Source organism: Arachis hypogaea, chromosome 3 (genome assembly GCF_003086295.3).
Source record: "Arachis hypogaea cultivar Tifrunner chromosome 3, arahy.Tifrunner.gnm2.J5K5, whole genome shotgun sequence".
Classification (NCBI taxonomy): Eukaryota; Viridiplantae; Streptophyta; class Magnoliopsida; order Fabales; family Fabaceae; genus Arachis; species Arachis hypogaea.
The window spans coordinates 83,324,580-83,336,979 of NC_092038.1; the positions used below are offsets into that span (position 1 = coordinate 83,324,580).

At 35.2% G+C, this 12,400-nt stretch overlaps 1 long non-coding RNA gene and 1 other non-coding gene across 2 annotated transcripts; both read right to left on the minus strand.

The window, feature by feature from the left end:
- Window positions 1-1,114: 1,114 nt before the first annotated feature.
- Window positions 1,115-2,791, minus strand: LOC140182694 (uncharacterized). The gene is made up of 2 exons (XR_011878733.1): window positions 2,444-2,791; window positions 1,115-1,330 (listed from the first exon to the last, which is right to left on the minus strand). It is a non-coding gene; the product is annotated as an uncharacterized lncRNA (long non-coding RNA).
- A 4,375-nt stretch (window positions 2,792-7,166) lies between these two features.
- Window positions 7,167-7,269, minus strand: LOC112793788 (small nucleolar RNA R71). Its single transcript, XR_003198482.1, has one exon. It is a non-coding gene; the product is annotated as a small nucleolar RNA R71 (small nucleolar RNA).
- Window positions 7,270-12,400: the final 5,131 nt, after the last annotated feature.

Sequence of the window (12,400 nt, forward strand, 5' to 3'; positions counted from 1 at the left end):
TTTAAAATCTCAAAATATAAAATAGTTATAAGATAAAAAAATTACTTAAATATAATTTTTATAAGGTACTCCATGAATGAAATTAGATGAATGAATATTATATGTAAAATGAATCCTGAGTACAAAAATTATTCTGTGTAAATTTTTTTAAAAAATATTGTCCTATTAAACTATTTTACTTTTAGTTTTTTAAAAGCATATCCATAATAAAAAAGTCCGCATGAATAATTTATATCCAATAGAAAACTTTTGATAGAGTTGCTGCGAAAAATATGTGAAATTTTTTTTATTCAACGTAACTGACGAATATACGGAAATTTTTTTTTTAATAATAAACTTATGTAGGTTTATATTGGAAGTTAAATTTAGACGCCAATTGACATTATATATTGTGTAGGTACCTAGAGTATATTAGAAGAGTATGATAAGAGAAAAATTATTCTGTATAAATTTATTTTTTTTTTAAATTGTCCCTTTTGAACTATTTTATTTTTATTCTTTAAAAATATATTCAAATAAAAAAAATCTGTAACGATAATTTACATCCAATATAAAAATCTTAATAAGATTACTGTAGAAAATGGATAGAAAATTTTTTATTTAAGATGAAAGAATTTTTTTAATAATAAACTTTTTTTTAGAAGCAATATTGGAACTGAGAAGGATGCAAGTAAAAATGACTAAAAAAAATATTTTTTTATTATGCAGTAACATAATCTGATATGATAGACAGTAAGAGAGGAGAGATATATGTGAGATAAGAGAGAACATGAATATATGTGATAAGAGAAAAGACGAGGTAGTGGAAGTTTTTTAATGTAAAACTGACATATAATGAGATAGATGATTAGGGAGGACAAAATTGAAAAAAAAATTGGACACCAAAATCATGTATTGACATTATATATTGTTATAGATATTAAGATGACTAATTAAAAATGTTTATATGAAAAAATATAAAATTTAAATTTTTGATATATTTATTATTTATTTATTAAAATAAAAGATTTAAATTTTCTACTATATATTAATAATCTTAGCATATGTTTTAGCTAAACCCATTAAATTAAGCAATTCGAGTTAAAAAAGTACAGCTAAAATCTTGCAACAAATAAACCCAATAAATATTTTTTTATTTCACAACATTTTAATTAATACATCTGATTATAATACGTACGTACCTAATATTATTATTATTATTGAGAGTATATATAAAGTTATGGATAATTGAACCATACTATAAATCTGCAAGGCGAATCACTTTCCAATCTGATCAATTTATTTAATAGCTTCTTCCATTCCAGGGAGAATTCAATTCTAATAAGCCAACCTACAACGAAACACACACACATAGAGAGACAAAGATAGAGGTTTAGAACAAAGTTATTGGGAAATTATTATCCTTATCTTCCTAAACATCATAATGGTAGTAAAGACAGTGCTTCAAACTTTAATTACATAAACCATAGACATACACCAAAATAAAATATCAAGTGCGATTCTTTAAAAAACAAAATCAGAACTAAACTAAAATTTTGAAATACTTATTTCATTTATCATGCTCACGTTTAATATATACAAGTTGATTTTCTCTCTTTGAGATACTTATTTTGTATGTTATATGAATGAACATTTAAATAACTTTTTGATATAGTTTATGACTCTTTCAATATTACGAAAAGTAGAGTAAAGAATTTATCACAGCAAAGACTACTCAAAAATTAATTTAGACATAGAAGGCTTTATTACATAAGGATCGTATATATCAAGATTGTATTTGCAAAATATTATTTCATAAAGTTTTCCTACACATTTGATTGTAAATAGCTACTGTTGTCTCGTATTTATTTAAAGTATTGGTACATTATATTTAAGGTACGTTGCAACATATATAGTAAAAATTAAAAATTATAAACAAGAGCATTGTGCATCCAAATAATCATTGTAGATTACTTCCTAGTCAAACATGTTTTACACGTCAAAACTTTTAAAACACAACAAGTGTTTTAAATTCAAGAAAAATTGAAGCAAACAACAACAAAATAAAGACTCTAATTAAAATCAATATATAACTCATCAAATGGGTAGTTTGAATTACTTCCTAGTCTTTTCCGAATTGCATAAATATTATTCTACCATTAATTTCAAATTAAACGACTCATAATAAACTAGGTATAGCTTCTGGTGCAATGAAAAATAAAACTTTCAAAACTGAAATAAACTTTAGAAATATTTGTTTCATCTTTTTTTAGGAGATACTTCAAACTACGACCACAAATTTCTTAAATTTTTTAATCCTTGTATTTTATGCGATAACGGTAAATACTTTAGAAACTTTTTCCTTAATTCATGGGATTTTCCAAATTCTTTTAAAAAGAGTGATATTCACACATCAAGAATTTATAAAATTAATATTATATTAACTAAAAGCTTATATTCTTACCTTTATTACTTCTTGACGAAATACTTAGCACGAAACTTGTATATGCATACATGCATCTCCTTTTCATCTTTTGAATAGTATTTTGTGCATTCTAAGTCGATACATATGTGAATGCAGTAGGCCATTTTGTTTCGGTCATGTACATGAAGTTTCTCACACTCCTCCACACATTCTGCAATGGCGTTTTCGACTTTAACATGATCAAATGTAGTCAAAGCAGATTCTGCAATAATAGCTTTTTGTAATTCTCCATTGCCCAAACAAACAACCGCTTCAATAATTAATATTACAATTGCATGTGGCACACAATTTTTAGCCATAAACCCCCAACCCTTCTCTCTGTCTATCTTTCTTTCTCTCTCACACACAAATTTACAATAGAGTATAATTTATATAAGCTGTAAAATCTTTTTCAATATTATTTTATATGATATATAATTCTAAAATTGAATTATAAATTATCATGCAATGACTACAACATTTTTGGTCTAAGGTAACCCTTGAAGCAACATTTAACAAAAGTTGCCTTAAATAAAAAAGGATAACATTTTTTACAAGTTACCTTTGAGTAAGGCAAAGATTACAAAATTTTTTGCTATCTACAAAATTTGTTGTCTTTGATATCTAAAACAACACTTAAAAAATCTTATAATATAAAACATTTAAGATAATATTTTTAAATAAAAATACAACATTTTATAAAGATTGTCAAAAAATTGAATAAATAACAATTATAAAAAGTTGCCTAAAATTATTCATAGTTAAAAATTTTAGAGAAAAACTTTTAATCATATTCCCACCAATTATTTTCCAATCTAATAACTTAAAAAAAGAAAAGAACATATTTGTTTCAATTCATCACTACCGTATGCCCTAACACTTGAAACCAATCCCAAACGGCGACACACCCTCCACAATCGTCGCTCTCCTCCATGTACGACAGCAGCTCTAGATCGCGGTGCTGTCCTCCACGTACGGCGACTCCGCGGTGCTTTTCACCACGGGCAATGGCAAGGTGCTCCCTTTCACGGGTGTCGGCGCGGTGCTCTCCTCTACGGGAATCGGCGCGGTCATATTCTCCACGCACGCTGCTCCATGGCTCTTCCTCCTCCTGTCTCGGCTCCACGTACATAGTAATCTTCGAGAAACGCCTCTCCTTCTCCTTCTCCTTCTCCTTCTCCTTCTTCTTCCCCTGTCTCATCTCCTCCTCTTCGCAAGCTCTAACAACACTACGCGCTGCTGTAAGCCCCCTGCTCCTCCTCTACGTATTGGTAAAAAACTTCTGAATTTTACTATGGAATAGAATTTCTGAATGCATTGATTCTGAGTGAAGATTGGGAATGTTCTGAATTTTAGTATGAAAATGGAATTTTGGAATGCATTGATTCTGAATTTTAGTATGGGAATGTTTTGAATTTTAGTATGGGAATGAAATTTTTAAATGCATTGATTCTAAATTTTACTATAGGAATAAAATTTCTGAGTTACATTGAATCTGAGTTTTTGGGGCTTTTGATAGTTCTGATTTTGGGGGTTTTATTTTAATTTTTTTGAATTTTTTCTGGTTTTATAAAAAGAAAAGCCTTTCTTCCCAGTAATGGTGTTATAATCAAGAATTTTTTTCTCTGAGAATTTTGTCTGTGGTTGAACTTTAAAGAACACATTGAATCATGATTGATTTAACTTATAGCTGGTGTTGGAGAATTGAGGCAACCATTTGGTTATCTTATTGGTGCTCCTTACATTACATGATTTGAGTTATACTTTTTACTATTTGTATGCTTGCTTCTTGAATTAAAATTGTCATTGATATAATTATTAGTTAAATGATGCCAAGGCATCTTAGGCTAGTTTCACTAGCCTTTTTCTTTTGTTTTTAGTAAGTTTTATGCACTTTCTTGAGCAATAAGTAATCAATTGGGTTAAAAATTGATACACACCTTGATTCATTCAAACCCAGTTAATTTGATACTTTTTCATGAGAATTATACCATAATTACTTGTGTGCTAAGAATAATGCAATCTCTCATGATATTAGCAGGGCTTTGATGCATGTTTTGCTTCATGATTGGTGAAGAAAGGCATAGAAAAAGGTTGAAGAATGGCCAGGAAAAGGATGAAGAAGAAGCAACGTTGGTGGCCAAGTTGGACCACCAAAGCTGCCTCAAACGTTGAGAGGAATGAAACAGGGGAGCCTCTGCATAATTTTCTGGTGCCCACGTTGGAGGAAACGTTAGCAAGCCAACGTTTTGCTAAAATGTACTTTCTGGAAATTGGGAAAAATTGTGGCGACGTGCACGCGTGCTGTACGCGTGCGTGTGGATTGAAAATTTTGACAATCCACGCGCATGCGTTGGAAACGTGTACGCGTAGATGGAGCAACATTGGACCAACAACGTTGCCTCAAACGTTGGTAACAAACGTGCGCAATCTGACTTCCAAAATTCTACATTTGAAAAAGTGCAACGACGCGTACGCGTATACAGCCCGCACGCGCAAGCTTAACTTTTGATGATCCACACGTACGCACAGGTCACGCGCACGCGTGGATATGCCAACGTTGGAGGGAACGTTGTCAGTCCAACGTTGAGGCCAACGTCTTTGAATAGCTTCAAAAACTGGATTTGGAAATTTTGCATCCACGCGCACGCGTGGATGCGTATTTTGGACCCAAATGTGCAAACGCGCAAGCACACGTATGCATGGGTAGAAGAATGTTGGCACTCCAATGTTGAGCCAAACGACAATGATAGCAACCAATACCTAATCTTCCAACAAGCACTCCTCTCGTCTCAATAGCAAGGGAAACCAATTGGAGCAACTTCAACCCAATTAAATTAAGGCCAAAAGCCCAATTCGGAGATTGAAGATCAATGGAAGAAAGTGTATAAATAGCTTAGAATTCAAGTTAGTAGGGGAGTTCGGATGGACTGATACTGAAACTCTATCAATTTCTTTTTCTGTAATTCTTTAAATTCTGTAATATATCTTTTAGTTCGATTTTTCCATTTTTAGAGCTATGAGCAATTAAACCCTTTTCATTGGGTTAGGGAGCTCTGTGTAATTCAATGGATCAATATTAGTTTTCATTATTCTTCTTCTTTCTTTTCTCTTAATTTTACTAGAAAGCTTTCAGTCTTCATCCAATTAGGTAGTTATCTTGGGAAAAAAGCTATTCATAATTGGATTTCCTCTGAACCTTGGAAGAGGAATGAGGAGATCATGCTAGAAATGCTTTCTCACATTGGATTAGATTAGGGTTTGGATGGATATCGTGACATGTAATCCTACCAACACTTTGATCTATGAATATGTGTGGTATAATCAGTGACCATATTTCATCTCTTCCCATGAGCACTTAAATCAAGAAATTGGGCAATTATTCATGCTTAGAGAAATTAGATTGCCAAGGAATTAGGATCTAATCACCTAAGATTATCAAGGAGATCAATGAATGCATTGATTGAGGAAGAGATAGAAATGAACTTGATCCGGAGGATTATCACATCTCCTGACCCCAATGAGCTTACCCATCTCTGATCTACCCATTCTTTTACGTTCTGCTCTTTAATTTCATGCTTAATCCCCATTCCTATTTAATTTCTTGCAATTTAAGCTTATGCACTTTAATTACTTGCAATTTAAGTTTCTACTCTTATTATTCTACAATTTAATTTTTGTTCATTTACATTTCTTGCACTTAAGTTTCCCACCAATTTACATTCTGCAATCTCAATTCAACTTCTGATTTCGCTCAACTAGAACAATTCTCCAATTAACATTGATCAACCAACCAATCTCTGTGGGATTCGACCTCACTCTACTGTGAGTTTTTACTTGACGATAATTCGGTGCACTTGCCAGTAGAAAATTGTTGAGAGACAGTTTTCAACACATCAAGTTTATGACACCGTTGTCGGGGATTGAGCATTTTTCTTTTCTTTGTTTAATTGAATTTTAATTTCAGCTGTTTAATTTTACTTTCTGCATTTTTAGTTGTTTCTCTTTATTTTTCTTTATTTCCTTACTTTCTAGTAAGCTAACCCACTAACCATTTGATAAATTGCTCTAACCAAGCTAACTATACTCTATTTTAGTGGACTCTGCACTTGCTATTTCTTGTACTTATTCATTTTATGACAGGTAGAAGAGGGGAAACCTCAACCTCTTTTGATAGTGAACCAGAGAGGACCTTCCTTAGATTAAGGAAGGAAGCAAGAGGAAAGAAGGCTATTGGTGCAGAAGAATAGGAGGAAGACTTGGATATAGACATAGAGGATGATATGGAAAACCATCATGAAGGAGAGGTAAACAATCATGCCAAAGGAGGTGTAGCTAACCCTGCTGAACAAGAGAGGAGAGTGTTGGGTTCGGACATTAATCCCAATCCTGGTAATTGTGGGAGCTGCATTCAAAAGCCAACCATCCATGCTAATAATTTCAAATTGAAACCTCAGCTCATCACACTCGTCTAAAACAATTGTTCTTTCAGAGGAAGTGCCCAAGAAGACCTAATCAGCATCTTACCACATTCCTAAGGATCTGTGATACGGTTAAATCTAATGGTGTTCATCCTGACACCTATAGATTATTACTATTCCCATTCTCTTTGAAGGATAAAGCATTTAAATGGCTAGAATCATTTCCCAAAGAAAGCTTAACAACCTAGAAAGATGTGGTAATTAGATTCTTAGCAAGGTTCTACCCTCCTCAAAGGGTGAATAGATTGATAACCGAGGTGCAGACATTCAGACAGCAGGATGGTGAAACCTTATATGAAGCATGGGAAAGATTCAAAGATTTGACAAGGAAATGCACCCTGATATGTTTAATGAGTGGCTGCAACTGTACATCTTTTATGAAGGACTTTCCTATGAATTAAAGAAAGTTGTAGACTACTCATCTGGAGGGTCCCTTAACAAGAAGAAGACTATTGAAGAAGTCATTGATGTCATAGAAACAGTGGCTGACAAAGAGTATTTCTATGCCTCTGAGAGGAGCAACAAAAGAGGAGTCATGGAGCTGAATAACATGGATGCAATCCTGGCCCAAAATAAGATGATCACTAAGCAATTAGCTGAATTGACCAAGCAAATGGGGAAGAATCAGGCTGCAGCCATCCATACTCAACCATCACCTCAAGGAGAGTTGGACACAGAGGAAGGAGTTAACTGGGAGGAAGTCAATTACCTTGGGAATTCATCTAGGCAAGCTCATGATCCATACTCAAAAACCTATAACCCAGGTTGGAGGAACCACCCAAATTTTGGGTGAGAAAACTAACAAAACCAAGGCCAAGATCAGAAACCTTATAACACTAACCAGTACACTTACCAACAATCCAATCCAAGATCATATCAACACCTATACAAAAATTCCTCTCAACCACCATATCAAGCCCAAGCCAATCAGCCTCAACACTCAGCTACCCATCCACCATCTGAAGATAAGTTGTCCAGGATCGAAGCTATGCTCACCAATCTTTGTAAGGAGTCTCAAGACATGAAAAATTTCAAGGAGGAAGTGAGATCCAATCTACAAAATCAAGATGCTGCCATTCAAAACTTGAGGCACAAATTGGATACCTGTCCAAGCAAGCCCCTGGCCTTAGCTCTTGTAATGCTGCCAAGACAATTTTGAGAGAGGAATGCAAAGCTATTACCCTCAGAAGTGGAAAGGAATTAAAAGAGACCTCAAGGGAAACTCAAGAGGAGGAAGCAAAGGGAAGTTCAAGTGATAAGGAATAAGCACAAACACCTACTTCCAATCCATCAGAAGAAAAAGAAGTCCTAAGGCCATATGTCCCAAAAGCTCCTTACCCTCAATGATTCACGAAGAATGCAAAAGATAGCCAATTCTCCAGATTCCTAGAGGTGTTCAAGAGGTTTCAGATCAACATTTCCTTCGCTGAAGCATTAGAGTAAATGCCAATATATGCTAAGTTTCTGAAGGAATTAATGACTAAGAAGAGAAGTTGGAGGAATGATGAAACTGTGGTTTTAATAGAAGAATGTAGTGCTATCATCCAACACAAACTGTCTCAAAAATTGAAAGACCCAGCAAGCTTCCAAATCCCCTGCATTATAGGAGAAATCACAATGGAGAAAGCCTTATGTGATTTGGGAGCCAGCATAAATTTGATGTCCTTAACAATGATGAAAAGAATGAATATTGAGGAAGCCAAACCAACCAGAATGGCTCTCCAATTGGTAGACAGGTCATTCAAATTCCCTCATGAAATAGTAGAAGACATGTTGATGAAGGTGGGAGACTTCATCTTCCCTGCTGACTTTGTGGTGTTGGATATGGAGGAAGAAGCGAAGGCTTCAATAATTTTGGGAAGGCCATTTTTAGCCACTGCTGGGGCTATCATTGATGTCTAAAAGGGTGAACTTACCCTTAGGTTATATGATGAGAAAATTGGGTTTAATGTGTTCAAGGCCATGAGCTACCCATAGGAGTCACTAGGAGAATGTATGAGGTTGGATGCAGTGGACATTGTGGTGCAAGAAACATTTGAAGAAACACTTGAAGAAGTGACAGAAGAGGATTCCACACTAGGCATTGAGGTTGCTGATATCAAAGATGCCGAAGTGCCCATATCAAGCACACCAGAGGAAAGGGAAAAGGAGAAAGAAGCACCCAAGCTTGAACTGAAAACACTCCCTGCCACCCTCAAGTATGCATAGTTGGGAAGTGATGAAAGCTATCCGGTAATAATCAATTCTGCCCTCAGTCAAGAACAAGAGGAAAAGCTAATCAAAGTACTGCAACAGCACCAAAATGCCATTGGATGAACTCTTGCTGACTTAAAAGGGTTAAGCCCTTCCATGTGTATGCATAAGATTCTATTGGAGGAAGATGCAAAGCCTTCCATCCAACCCCAAAGAAGGTTGAACCCAGCCATGAAAGAAGTGGTGCAAAAGGAGGTAATGAAACTGTGACAAGTAGGGGTCATCTACCTAATCTCAGATAGCCCTTGGGTAAGCCCTATCCAAGTAGTTCCAAAGAAAAGAGGAATCACTGTTGTGCCAAATGAAAGGAACGAATTAAAGCTCAATGAAGCCATAATGAAGGATCATTTCCCTCTGTCGTTCATGGATCAAATGTTAGAGATACTTGCTGGACATGAGTATTATTGCTTCTTGGATGGATACTTGATGCACCACTATTTTGTGGCACATCTTGTGCTTCATTGAGTAGATTTTATCCACTAATATCACACTTATTCATTAAAATTGCATGTTTTACATTTTTCTTCCTGATTTTGTGCTATGATTGAAAACTTGTTTCTTTGGTCTTAATTTAGCTAATTTTAATCCTCTTTCATTACCATTTGATGCCTTAATATGTGTGTTAAGTGTTTTCAGATATTACAGCGCAGAAATGGCGTAGAGGATGGAAAGGAAGCATGCAAAAGTGGAAGGAATACAAGAAGCTGAAGGAACTGCAAAGCTGTCAGCTCTGACCTCTTTGCACTCAATCGATCATAACATGAGCTACAGATGTTCAAATGAGGCGGCTTCAGCTGTGTTTGAAAGCTAACATCCAGGCTTTGAAAATGATATATAATTTGCCATAATGGCCATGCAGCTAGGTGACGCGCACGCGCACATTAGCGAAATGTCCATCGGCACGCACGCGCACCTAGCGCGTATGCGCGACATGCGCGACGTACTGCGACTGCAGAAATTGCTAGGGCGATTTCTGGGCTGTTTTTGACCCAGCTTTTTGGCCCATAAAACACATATTAGAGGCTACAGAGTGGGGGAATCCATTCATTCAATCACACAACTTCTCATTCACACAATTTTAGGTTTTAGATGTAGTTTTTAGAGAGAGACTCTCTCCTCTCTCTAGGTTTTAGGATTTAGGATTTCTCTTCTACTCTTATTGATTACTCATTGTTATTATTTTAGTTGTGAACTTTTAATGTTAGATTCAATTTCCATGTTAATGCAATTAATTGTTTGGATTTTATTATCTCTTATTGCTTTTCTATTTTTTTTATGTTATGCCCTCCAAGTACTTGACAAAATGCTTAAAAGGTTGTTAGAGTAGGATTTTATGTTCTTGGCTTGGTTGAGTAATTAGTAACACTTAAAGTTATTGATTGATTTGGATTCCACTAAAGCTAGTCTATCCTTAGGAGTTGACTAGGACTTGAGGAATCAAATTGATTAGTCCACTTGACTTTCCTTCATTCGTTGAGGGTTAACTAAGGGGGAGCAATGAACAATTCTCATCACAATTGATAAGGATAACTAGGATAGGACATCCAGTTCTCATACCTTGCCAAAGAGCTTTTCTAGTTATTAGTTTATTCCTTTTGCCATTTATTATTCTTGCTTCTTATCTTAAAAACCCCAAAAATATACTTTTTCATAACCAATTACAAGCACACTTTCCTGCAATTCCTTTGAGAGACGACCCGAGGTTTGAATACTTCGGTTATTATTTTTAAGGTTTTGTTACTTGTGACAACAATCTTTTGTACGAAAGGATTCTTATTGGTTTAGAAGCTATACTTTCAATGAGAACTTATTTGTGAAATTCGAAACCACACAAAAATCCATTCGTCAATACTCAGGCTGCAATCAGATTGTAGTAGATCATAAAGACCAAGGGAAGACTTCTTTTACTTGTCCTTATGGTGTTTTTGCATATAGAAGAATGCCCTTTGGATCGTGCAATGCACCTGCAACATTCCAAAGGTGCATGCTCTCCATATTCTCTGACATGATTGAAAGATTTATAGAAGTGTTTATGGATTATTTTTCTGTATTTGGAGACTCATTTTCTAAGTGCCTGCACTACCTTGCTCTGGTGCTAAGGAGATGTCAAGAAACCAACCTGGTTCTAAACTAGGAAAAGTGCCATTTCATGGTCACTGAAGGGGTAGTTCTTGGGCTCAAGATCTTCAAAAAGGGCATTGAGGTAGATAGGGCTAAGGTGGAGGTAATTGAGAAATTCCTCCCACCTTACAATGTCAAGGCCATTAGAAGCTTTTTAGGGCATGCTGGCTTTTACAGAAGATTTATCAAAGATTTTTCAAAAATTGCCAAGCCCTTAAGTAATCTACTTGTTTCTGATACACCTTTTGTATTTGATTAGAATTGCATGCTAGCTTTTGAGACTCTGAAGAAAAAGCTCTCCTCAGCACCTATCATTGCCCCCATCTAACTAGGATCTACCCTTTGAATTAATGTGTGATGCATCAGATGTTGCTATTAGTGCAGTGTTAGGACAGAGGAAAGATAACTTGGTGCATATCATATACTATGCCAGCAAGGTCCTTAATGACACTCAAAAGAATTACACCACTACTGAAAAGAAATTGTTGGCAATAGTGTTTGCATTTGATAAATTTAGATCATATCTCATTGGCTCCAAAGTGATTGTTTTTACTGATCACACAACACTTAAATACTGTTTGCCAAGCAAGAATCAAACCAAGATTGATAAGGTGGATCTTGTTGTTGCAGGAGTTCAATATTAAGATTAGAGATAAGAAAGGGGTGGAGAACAAAGTAGCAGATCATTTTTCGAGAATTCCTTGTGAAGAAGAAGGCACACAAAGCCCAAGTGTAAATGAGAGTTTTCCTGATGAGAAGCTAATGGTGGTTCACAAGGCACCATGGTTTGCAGACATTGCAAACTTTAAAGCCACTGGGGAGGTTCCTCCAGAATTCAACAAACATTAGAAGAGAAAGCTTATCAATAATGCCAAGCACTCATCTGGGATGAATCATACTTTTTCAAGAAATGTCCAAATAGAATACTTAGAAGATGCATCTCAGAGGAAGAAGGAAAGGAAGTTTTATGGAATTGTCATGGTACTTGCTATGGGGGACATTTTGGAGTAGAAAGGACTGCAGCCAAAGTTCTACAATGTGGACTCTTTTGCCCCACAATTTTCAAGGATGCAAGGGAAATGGTACAACACTGTAATGAATG